Source organism: Schistocerca piceifrons, chromosome 6, assembly GCF_021461385.2.
Source record: "Schistocerca piceifrons isolate TAMUIC-IGC-003096 chromosome 6, iqSchPice1.1, whole genome shotgun sequence".
In the NCBI taxonomy this organism is placed as follows: domain Eukaryota; kingdom Metazoa; phylum Arthropoda; class Insecta; order Orthoptera; family Acrididae; genus Schistocerca; species Schistocerca piceifrons.
The window spans coordinates 39,174,285-39,186,617 of NC_060143.1; the positions used below are offsets into that span (position 1 = coordinate 39,174,285).

General features: G+C 43.6%; 1 pseudogene; it reads right to left on the reverse strand.

Annotated features, from left to right (window-relative positions):
- Nucleotides 1-11,918: 11,918 nt before the first annotated feature.
- On the reverse strand, nucleotides 11,919-12,036 carry LOC124803530 (annotated as a pseudogene).
- Nucleotides 12,037-12,333: the final 297 nt, after the last annotated feature.

Below are 12,333 nucleotides of genomic sequence, written 5' to 3' on the forward strand. Positions count from 1 at the left end.
CGCAGGGGGTAAGATCAGGGCTTCTTGGAGGCCAGTGATGAAGTGCTGCAGACAGTGCTTGAACCAATTTCAGACGATAAGGTTTCATAACTAACCTTTTTCGTAGGACTCTCCATACAGTTGATTGTGGAATTTGCAGCTCTCTGCTAGCTCTGCGAGTCGATTTTCCTGGGCTGCGAACAAATGCTTGCTGGATGCGTGCTACATTTTCATCACTCGTTCTCGGCCGTCCATAACTTTTCCCTTTGCACAAACACCAATTCTCTGTAAACTGTTTATACCAACGTTTAATACACCACCTATCAGGAGGTTTAACACCATACTTCGTTCGAAATGCACGCTGAACAACTGTCGTCGATTCACTTCTGCCGTACTCAATAACACAAAAAGCTTTCTGTTGAGCGGTCGCCATCTTAGCATCAACTGATGCTGACGCCTAGTCAACAGCGCCTCAAGCGAACAAATGTACAACTAAATGAAACTTTATAGCTCCCTTAATTCGCCGACAGATAGTGCTTAGCTCTGCCTTTTGTCGTTGCAGAGTTTTAAATTCCTAAAGTTGTGGTATTCATTTTGAATCACCCTGTATATGTAACATGCTCGATAGAACCTCCGACAAGCTTGTGCTGCTAGATGTCGAATGGGTTTGTCGAATGTGTTGGCAGTCGTATTCACCAGATTTAAATACTACGTTCGAGACGCACAAAAAATGAAATCGCAATCGACTGTAAGATAACAGATGGGACGGGTTCAAATTAAAAGTAGAATAAAACAGTAATACACATTCATGTTCAGAAAAAACGAAACCTTGAACGGCTAGAGATAGGGCACTCATATTCACAGGACATGTATATTAGTATGTTCTGGAGAAATTATTAGCATTTGAACCATGTCGGCCCATGGGATACGAAGTCAACATCGATATCGTGGCGCAGCACCACCCACCAGTAGAAATGTGTATGCGGCTCTCGTTGTCGCTATAAACCGAAGGTAATGGATGAGTGTGACTTGAGCAGACGTATGAGCGAACCGTACCGTCAAATCAGTGAGTTTGAAAGAGGGCTCATTATTGCCGTGAGAGAATGTGATGCGTCCATCCGGGAAACTGGTACTCGTGTGGGACGAAGTGCTTCGGCAGTGCAACGGGTAGTGCAGAATGGTTCACGGAAGGCCTTAGAACATCCAGACCGCCCCCGGAGAAGGTCGACACCTCCGAATCCGAATGGCACTGCAGAACAGATCTGCGTCTTCCTCGGCTCTGGTGCAACAGTGGAACGTTATAACACATCCGGGGTGACAGTCTGTTGCCGTTTATTACAGCATAGGTTACGTGCGTAACGTCCTCTTCTCCACCTACCTTTGGCGAATGTGCAGAAACATGCTAAATGGTAGTGGTGTATGGAACGACATTACTGGGGACGAGAATGGCATCAGGTAGTGTTTCCAGATGAATCCAGTTTTGTTTGTTTGACAATAACAGCCGCATTTTGGTTCACTGTAGACAGTGTGGGAGTCATCACAGTGACTGCATTCACACGAGACATACAGTGCCAACTGAAGGGCATGTGGTGTGGGCTGCTGTTGTGTACAACCGCAAATCACAGTTGGTGCGTTTCCAGAGCACTGCGGCCAATGTGGCCGACGTTAATGTCATCCTGCGACCCGTAGCCATACACTCTCTGCACAACACCCTAGACGCCATTTTTCAGCAACACAGCGCACCACTACAAGCTGCTGCTGTAACACGTACCTTCTCGGCGTCGGCCTGCTACATCACCAGACTTGTCGTCAATCGAAAATGGGTGGATAAAAGAACGAACAGCCTCGCTTTGACCAATGAGACAAGATTAATATTGTCACCACTCCTATTAGCTGTATGAAACCAATTTACACACCCTGACAAAAAAGTGAATCACCCAGCAGACATGGTCGAATGTCGATGTAACTTTCTACATGTGCAGACCATCTGCGTGTGTGTAAATGATTAAAGATTCAGTTCTCTGTGACAGATAAACGGCCATCAGAGAGCACTGGTGTTGTTCGTCTTTAGTGTTGCTACCAGGCTTGGAAGGGTATATGAGAAGCTTGAACAGCGTCAGAAGTTGAGTGGTCACTGTGGGACAGCATTATCAACACCCGGCGAAGCTTCAAAAGAGTCTTATTCTGGATCTCCGTTTGGCTGGGTCGAATCGTGTGTTGTCCAGATTTATGGGCCATTCGGATGTGACCGAAGCCTGATGCTCGACTGCTTGGGAACGAGAGGGTTTGCATATTCGTCGTCATGTTTTCGGTGGACCGCATCTCAGAATCACAAGGAAGGATCCCCGTATTGTGTAATTAGAACATCATAACTCTTTCATCTCTGCACGTGCAATCCAAGAACAAGTAATGGACTCCCTTCAAATTTTGTGTCATACCGCGCATTTGGTCAGAGACTAGCGGCAACCAGCCGAGGGAATTACTGTAGGCTACGGTCAACAGCATTTGTACGGTGCCGTGACCGGGAAGCATGAGATGCTGATGAATGGCATTGCCTTGTGTTCACCTACAGATCGCGATTGATATTATGCCGGATGACCATGGTCGCTGAGAGGCTGGTGGGTGGTGGAGGATGGCGGGGGTTGGGGAGCGAGTCGAATGCTTCCGAAATTTGGGGAGACACTGCGGTGCAATTGCTGGGCGTCGTGGTGTGGGGAGCACCCGATTATGACTGATTCAGGTCACAGCTGTACTGATTGACGAAATTCCGACTGCAAGAGTACGCAGAGTGCACAATAAACATCCTGTCTGTGCAGTCACGTTTTATGGTCTTCTGAGTGGTTTGATGCAGCTGGCCACGAATTCCTCTCCTGCCCTGCACCAGTCTCTTCGTCTCGGAGTAGCACTTTCACCCCTGCATCCTGAATTTATTGCTGAATGTGTTCCAGTCTCTGTCTTCTCATACAGCTTTTGTCCTATACAGCTCCTAGTACCATGAAGGTTATTCTCTGATGTCTTAAAGAGGTGCAGTCCTTTATAATGTTTTCCTTCTGCTAGTGGAAGCTTTCTACCAAGCTAAGCTTTTGGTATAAGCTGCGGTTGGGTTTTAGCTCCATTTATTAACTGGTTGTGGTCCGTTAAGTGATCGTAAAATGGGGTGTTACTGAATAACAGAGAGATTCGTTTATTGCATAATCAGGGGGAACTCAGTCCTCTTACTTTGGTCTGCAAACACTGGTGTTATCATCAAATATAATTATGCTATAAGGGTGTGGCAATGATTAATAATATACAAAAGGCACTGTCCTGACTGACTGACTGACTGACTAACACAGACCGCTAAGGATAGGTACCTGAAATCTGGAGAAGGTGTGGATCGTACACTGTAGGCGTCGTTTAAGAAAGGATATTTCGAAATTCCGATCCTAAGGCGGTGAAATAGAGGATGAGAGGTTTTTTTGAAAAATGTCGCTATTACGACAATTTTGAAGCTACACCTACGAAAATTTGTAATTGGTTTCTCCGTCAGAAATAAAGAAATACGAGTGTCAGAATTTTTGGAAATTTAACCCTATGGGATGAAATAGCGAGTGAAAGCTTTTTATTGAAAAATATCATTATTACAGAAGAGCTAAAATATTTTTAAAGGTACATCTATGAACAATGGCGTTTGACTTCTCGGTTACAGATAAAAATGTGTGTTTCAGTGTTTTTGGGAACTAAATCGCTAAGAGATTGAAACAGGGGAGGAGATATTTTTATGAAAATATTTTATTATGAAGCAGTTTTAAAGCTAAATCTATGAAAACTTAAATTTGTCTTCACAGCTATATGTGTTTCACTGTTCTTAGAAATTCAGCTGCTTTAGGGGTGAAACAAGGAATGAAATTTTTTATGGAATTATTTCATTGTGCAAGCATTTTGAAGTTACATCTCCGAAAATTTGTATTTGGTTTCTCCGTTACAAATAAAACATGTAAATGCTACTGTTTTTCGAAATTTAACCCATAATGGGGCGAAATAGGGGGCGAAACGTTTATTAAAATATTTCATTGGGAGTCCATTTTCAAAGCTAAAACTTTGAAAATCGATGTTTGTGTTTTCGGTTAGAGATGAAAAAATACGTGTTTCACTCTTTTTGGAAATCCAACCCCTAAAGGGCTGAAACAGGGTAAGACTAATTCACTGACTCCTCATCGCCCAGCCCAAACCGCTAAGGAGAGAAACTTGAAGTTTGAGGGAAGTGTGGATCTTATACAGTAGGCATCGCTTAAGAAGGGGTTCTCCGTAATTCCACTCCTAAGAGGACGAAGTAGTGGATGAAAGGCTTTTTGAACGTCTGACCATATTAAGGGAATTCTGAAAGTAGAACTACGAATACTTGTATTTGGTTTCTCTGTCAGAAAATAAAAAATAGGTGTTTCAGCATTTTGAAAATTCACCCACTAGGAGGGTAAAATAGTGGGTGAAAGACCTTTCGAAAATAAATAATTACTAGAGACCTACTAAACGATTTTTACGGCTTCATCTATGACAACTGGTATTTGACGTCTCGGTTAGAAGTGAAAAATAATTTAAAAAAACGTGTTTCAGCGTTTCTGCATATTCAAGCCCCTAAGGGAGTACAATAGGGATGAGACATTTTATTAAAAAGTTTCGTTACATTAAATAAATTTTAAAGGTAAATTTAGGAAAACTGGTATTTCACTTCTTGGTTAGATATAAAGAAATATTTGTTAGGAGATGAAAGTTGCTACGGAAATACCTCCACAAGAAAGCAAAAGGTGTGATTAACAAAAACTTTGGACTTCAGGTACCAGAATCGCTTTTTGGTCAGAAGTACATTCAGCAAAGTCTATGCTTACATGGCCGTAATTAGTGTGGAAAGCTTAGAAGATGTTGCAGTTTGTGAACGACATAAAAATTCTGTAAAATAAAAACAAATCTTTGCAGGCCGTTGGAAATGGAAATGCCGTGTGGCTAGGGCCTCCTGTCGGGTAGACCGTTCACCGGGAGCAAGTCTTTCAAGTTGTCGCCACTGCGGCGACTTGCGTATCGATGGGGATGAAATGATGATGATAATGACAACACACCACCCAGTCCCTGAGCGGAGGAAATCTCCGACCCAGCCGAGGATCGAACCCGGGCCGTTAGGTATGACAGTCCGTCACGCTGACCACTTTTTTTTCGTGGAACATTTTGGAAACAATAAAATCAAAGTAATCCACTCAGCTACCAGGGGCGGACTTCAGGCTGTTACGTTTATGCAAGTGAAGCAGCGGGCGCAAAGCTAGTAATTAATATTGGCAATAAAGTGCGAAGGAGAATAGCTGCCGTTGGGCAAACCGAATTGAGGTTATAACACATTCCACAGCGTTTTAACTTCTCTTACTGTGCTGCCAGTTCCCTCAGCGCGGGACTTACGGTGTGTGAGGAGGGTTGGTCCTCCACTCGTCCTTGTGCAAACTGTGGTGCCGTTTGACACGACGTAACGTTAAACCGAAAGGAATTAACAACAATGGAAGATACTTACCCGAAGCTTCCACACGATCCAAAGTTCACAATAATAAAAAAATGATAGAAAGTATCCTATGTATAATACTTCCGTTTTAGATACTTGAAAATGGTTTAAGGCCGAAATTGTATAGTCTTTCATGAAATAGAGAGAATGGCAGCTGAAGGAATCATGAAATCATTCAAAAAGCGTATAAGCTTGTTAAGTGTTCTTCTCTGGAAGATATTGTTGTCAAAAATCTTCTCCGTCAGGCGACTAGATTGCCTACTGGCTATGCTCTATCGAAGGTCCATCCACAACTGTTTCACCAACATACAAGTCGGTGAAGTACTTGGACGATTTCCTCACTCCGAACAGATATCACTGTGAACGACTTATTAAGAACTCATCCGATTTTCTTAGTCGAATTAACCGTCTTCGACTTCGTGAGAGTGACATTGTGCTACGTTTTGTTATGGTGGTGGTTTTCACCAATGTTCCTGTAGGAGATTCTGCGGATCTAGTATGCACTTCATAGAAAGTGAATTTCTGAGCTATTTTGACACACTCTTACCTCATTTTATTTTCTGCGCAACCGGCAGTACTATGATCAGACGGACGACGTTGAGATGGGGAGCCCATTAGCTCCAGCTGTTTCGAACCACTTTATGGAGAATTTCGAGAATATTGCCTTCGACAAGGTAGTATTAAAGTCTAGTTGTTTCTTCCGATTCGTTAACGACACGTTAGTCATTTGGCCCCACGAAGAGAGAAAACTTGACGAGTGCTTGGAATGTCCCAACACCATTAACAGAAACATCCACTTCACTATGGAAGTAGAAAAAGCCGATGCATCTTTGTCCGTTGCAAACGAAATGGATACCTTGGCTATAGAGTCTAAAGAAACCCTTCGCACATCGATCTTTATTTACATAGCAAGAGCCATCATTAACCGGCACAGAAGCACACTGTGATAGAAACACTGGTACATCGAGAAAGAACGATATCAGACGTCATTAACGTGCCCCATGAGGGGAGCCACCGATGCAAGGGCTTCAGCAAATGGCCGCGCGGGGTAGACGCATGGTCCGAGGCGCCTTGTGACGGTTCGCGGGGCTCCCCCCGTCGGAGGTTCGAGTTCTCACCTGGGCATGGGTGTATGTGTGCTGTCCTCAGCGGAAGTTAGTTTAAGATTAAGTAGCGTGTAGGCCTAGGGACGGATGACCTCAGCAGTTTGGTCGCATAGGAACTTCCACATATTTCCAAAATTTTCTTCAGCAAATGAAGTGTTCTCATAAGTGAGTCATAATAAGACCACCGACCCGGGGCAGGAAAGTTGCCGTTCTGTGGCTTCGACTCGTGCAAGACAAACCTCCTACAAAAGCCCGGCGTTTACTGATACCGGTTCAAGATGCAGCACATTTGGGGCCTACAACATACGTTGCGAGGGTGGCCAGTCTTACGTCGGATAAACAGTGAACACTGTAAAACAACGCTAGAAGGAGCATGAGACGTCTTATCGCCTACGCTACCCTAAAAGTTCGTTTTAGCGGACAAGGGGAGGCCGCCAATTGTGAAATTCAGATTCGATTCATACTGCGCATAATAAAAGCTCATGGCCAGAGGTGTAATGTGGCAAAGCACCAAGATGCACTTCTCAGCCGTCGTCGAGAAAATCGACAGTTAAAAGAAACCGTTGCCGTGAAATACTCTCTACGATTAGGAATTTTGTACAGCGTGGTGGTGCAGTGGTAAGCGCTCGGGTTCGTAATCCAAAGGTCGCCGGATCGAATCTCGCGCCATGCAACATTTTTTTTAGTATTTTTTTGTGATTCAAAAAAATGGCTCTGAGCACTATGGGACTTAATTTGTGATTCATATATATATATATATATATATATATATATATATATATATATTATTATTATGTGCGATTGGACCCATACGGATCACGCAAAGCTTTTCCGATTCAATTTTTTTTTAATCTCCAAACTTCTCTCATTCTTTCCCCATGAATTCTCTTTCTTTCCTCTGTCCATTTTGTCCCATGTCTCTTGCAAACTTCATTCTCGAGTTGTACTTTCCAACTATTGATTTTTTGCCTGTATACATTTCTGTTTATAACTTCTGAAGAATTTATTTGTGCATTTGCTAGATCTGTTTTGGTTTCTTGTATTCAGGGTATGGTTTTCAATTTTTCAATGTATATTAAAATTTTGTGGGAGAGTCTGGGTGTTGGGAGTCTGTGGATATGACCGTAAAATTTTAGTCTTCTTTTCCGGATGTCTGCGGCGAGGTTAGATAATTTTTCTGTAGTTTTCCGAGACTGTAACCTGTATCCATGTTCCGTTCTTTTTGGGCCAAGAATCATTCTGATAATTTTGCGTTCCTCTTTCAGGATGCCTTCCAGGTCGCCTTTTCTATGGAGTGTGAGTGTTTCGCTGGCATATTGTGCTTCGGGCTTGATTGCTGTATTGTAGTGTCGTATTTTTGAGTGAATGGAGAGACACTTTTTATTGTAGATGTTGTGGGTTTTCCAGTATGCTCTTTTCAGTTTTTGCAGTCGAACTTTTTGTGCAGTTTTCTCTCCCCCTGTGGGTTCTAGGACCTCGCCTAAATATTTAAAGAATGGAACTCTCTCAATTTGTCCATATTTTGTAGTCAGTTTTTGAGTTTCAAATTTTGAGCAGATGAATTTGGTTTTTTGGAAGGAAATTTGTAGCCCAACTTTTTCGGCGCATTCTTTGAGAATGTCTATCTGTTTAATTGCTGTGGTCTCGTTTTCTGCTAGAATGGCCACGTCATCTGCAAATGCCAAGCATGAAATTTTAATACCATCTTTAGATCTTCCTAGTTGTATAGGCTTCCAGTAATTTTGATTCTTCAGTTCTTTTTCCCATTTTCGGATGACTTTGTCTAAGACAAGGTTGAGGAGGAGTGGAGACAAGCCGTCACCTTGTCTGACGCCGGTTTTGATCAGGAAGGGCTCTGATATTTCACCCAGGAATTTTATCTTAGAAGTTGTGTTTGTGAGCGTTTCTTTGATAAGGTTTAGGGTTTTCGGATCGAGTCCTAGCTCCTCAAGGATAATAAAGAGAGATTGCCTATCGATTGAATCATAAGCCTTTGCGAAATCAACAAAGGAACAAATGATCGGACTGTTTCTGACTGCTTTGTATTTTAGTGTTGTCTTCAAATTGATAATTTGTTCTGCACAGGATCGGTGAGGGCGAAAGCCAGCTTGGTATTCACCAATACTGTGTTCGAGTTGTTCTTGTGTTCGTTGAAGAAGACAAGCTGAGAGGATTTTATAAGTGACTTGGAGAAGGGAGATTCTTCGATAGTTGTTTATATCTGCCATGTCCCCCCTTTTATGCAGTGGATGAATTAGGGCGCATTTCCAATCTTCTGGTAGTTTTTCTGTCTGCCAAATGTCTGTGATGATTTGAGTGAGTTCTTTGAGGGAATTTGGTCCAAGATTTTTAAGTAGTTCTGCAGTGATATTATCTTCTCCGGATGCCTTGTTGTTTTTCAGTCTATGAATATGTCTTTGGATCTCCTCTAGTGTAGGTGGCGGGGATTCTGGATTTGTGTAGATAGCAGTTTCTTGAGGGAATCTTGAAGAAGGTTCAGGGCAATTGAGGAATCCGGAAAAGTATCTTGCCAGCTCCTCACAATTTTCCCGATTTGTGAGCGCTAGCTTTCCATCTGGTTTTCTGAAACATAGATTTCGTGAGCCGTATCCATTGATTCTCCCAGCAAAGGTCTTATAGAAGTCTCGTACATTATAGTTACGGAAATTTTCTTCAATAGACTCACACTGTTCCTTGAGGTATTTCCTCTTGAGTTGTCTGATTGTTTTTGCCACTTGTCTTCTGGTGTTGTGGAAGTGATCTAGATTTTCTGGGGATTTTTTACTGTTATACTTCAGAAAGGCTTTCTTTCTTTCTTCCAACGCTTTTTCACATCCAGAGTCCCACCAGGGGTGTTTTGTGTTCTTTTTCAATGGGATCAGTTCTTTTGCCTTCTTTGTAATTTTTGTTCGAGATTTTTCCCAAGAGTCAGCTGGTTCCTTTTCCCACTCCTCCTTCAGATTAGTTTCTTTGATTGTTCGTGTGTCAAATTTCATCATGTGTGTTTTCTTCGGATAGAATGTTTTTGGGGTGAATTTCACTTTAATGCGTGTTAAGTAGTGGTCCGAGTCAATGTTCCCCCCTCTGCGGACTTGGACATCATGGATATCTTTCTGTACGAAATAGGAGATGGCAATGTGATCAATCTGATATTCGCCGATCTCTTGTATGGGGTACCTCCAGGTCTTTTGTTTTCTAGGTTTTTTTCTCAAAGATGTAGACATTATTTTTAGATTATTTTGTTGGCATAGTTCAATAAATCTCAGTCCATAATATAATTCCCTGCAATCAGGTGCAACAATTATGCATATAATAAGTTGTTGAAAGACGTTTGTCGTGGAAAAACTGGCGACTTCGAACATCATTATGTTTTCCGCAAACAAAGTTGTATTTCACAAATGTTATTAATTGTCTTCATAATGTTAACCACGTATAGTTAACGGAAGACGTAAAAACGAATACGTATAGCGTAAGTCAAACGTTCGAATTAGAATAGAGACCCCACGAACACAAATTTGCTGTGGCAGGTATGAAATATAAACTCCGTTACTCGCTCGTTACACTTGAAGGACAGATGTTGAATGGGCCGAAACGAGCCGCCCCATAACAGCGTAGTTGCCTGCTAACTTCGGAAGAAGGTAGATGCGGTCCCTAGCGCAACTTATAACGTCGTCGAAAATCAGTGCGGACGGGACAGCTTTGGTACACCCTGTTAAACAAACGGAAAAATGGAGGCGGTACAATTGGAGAGCGATCCGCCTTCACCAACATGCATAAGCAATTCATTAATAGTTTGTATATATATATATATATATATATAAATATTGCATGGCGCGACATTCGATCCGGCGACCTTCGGATTACGAACCCCAGCGCTTACCGCTGCGCTATGACGCTGTAGAAAATCGTTAATCGTAGAGAGTATTTCACCGCAACGGTTTCTTTTAACTGTCGATTTTCTCGACAACGGCTGAGAAGTGCATCTTGGTGCTTTTCCACATTACACCTCTGGCCATGAGCTTTTATTATGTGCAGTATGAATCGAATCTGAATTTCACAATTGGCGGACTCCCCTTGTGAGAGTGATCTAGAAAATGGTGACCGAATCAAATTTGACGAAACCTCTGTGGTAGCTCGCACTGAGACTGTGTAATTAGAGAACTCATCTAAAAAAATCTTCGATAACACCCGTAATAGAGAAGGCGGCCTTCAGTTCGCCGCGGTGTGGGAACCAGCGATCGCGTGATTGAAGAGGGCGCACGGAGTCGACATATGGCGAGGCCGAGAGCACCAGTGACGTCACAGCCAGCAGCATGAGTATCTATGGGCCTACCATCAGCAGTCATTCCACATGAAAATGGTCTACGAGTGCTTCGTCGAAAGCTCATGGCATTTTAACGACTTGACGCGGCTGGAAGCTTGAGAACATTTTGTTCAATGTTACCGCCGCGAGTACTCCGCATTCTGACAACAACAAAGGACGGTTCATCCTACGGAAGAAGTGGTAGGATTCACTGGCTCGGGCCTTCCTGTGGGGCATACTAGCAGTCTGCCCGCAGATGGCACCTGCAGCCAGTACTAAGGCCGACCAGAGCCCCCTGGTCTGGAAAGAGCTGCAGTAGCGTGTGTGGGTTCCCGGCTATCGAATGTCAAGGGCAGGACCGCTGTCGATGCCAACTGCAGCTTGTAGTTGCAGTTCCCCGTTCACCCAGAGCCTGTTCAGTCTTCGTGACCTCGACTACGTCAGATTCCCGCCATATAGTCTTCCCATACCGAGCGAGGTGTCGCAGTGGTTAGCACAGTCGAGATGACAGGCATCTTATCCGCATGGCTCTACGTTCGGGAGTACGACGGTTCAAACCCGCACCCGGCCATCTAGATTTAGGTTGTCAGTGACTTCCGTAAATCACTCCAAGCAAATGCTGGGGTGCTTCCTTTGAAACGGCATGGCCGATTTCCTTCCCCAACCTTGATACAATCCGAGCTTGTGCTCCAATAACGTCGATGTCGACGGGACCTTAAACCCAATCTTCCTTCCTTCCTTCCTCCTTTTAGTCTGCCCATACTGCCTCTTATGAAATGGAAATGAATGAACTGAACTAAACTCCTCCCGGGCAGGCCATGAAGGCCCAACGGTACTGAACGGCCGCCGTGTCATCCTCAGCTCATAGGCGTCACTGGATGAGGATGCAGAGGGGCATGTGGTCAGCTCACCGCTCTCCCGGCCGTATGTCAGTTTGCGAGACTGGAGGCGCTACTTCTCAATCAAGTATCTCCTCAGTATCCCTCCCAAGGGCTGAATGCATCCCGCTTGCCAACAGCGCTTGGCAAACCGGATGGTCACCCATCCAAATGCTAGCCCAGGCCGACAGTGCTGAACTTCGGTGATCTGACGGGAACCGGCGTTACCACTGCGGCAAGGCCGTTGGCAAAAATGAATGAAGCCATCTTCAAATAGCAACACCAAAGCAACGGCGCCCAAATACAACTATCCACTGCAAACCGACTGACTGGTAGCACTTTATTTGCATATTCCTCGCTATTTGAAACCAGATATTATAATAAAAGCATCTGTTTAAAAGTAACATTATTCTCATTCCACTGTGCATCTACATCTATATTTTGCAAACTACCTGTACCATTCTTACTTTCCCTTTTTCCTGTTGAAGGTGACGGCAGCACTCGGGAAGAAGGAAACATTTTTTATAAGACTCCGTGTGAGTCTAT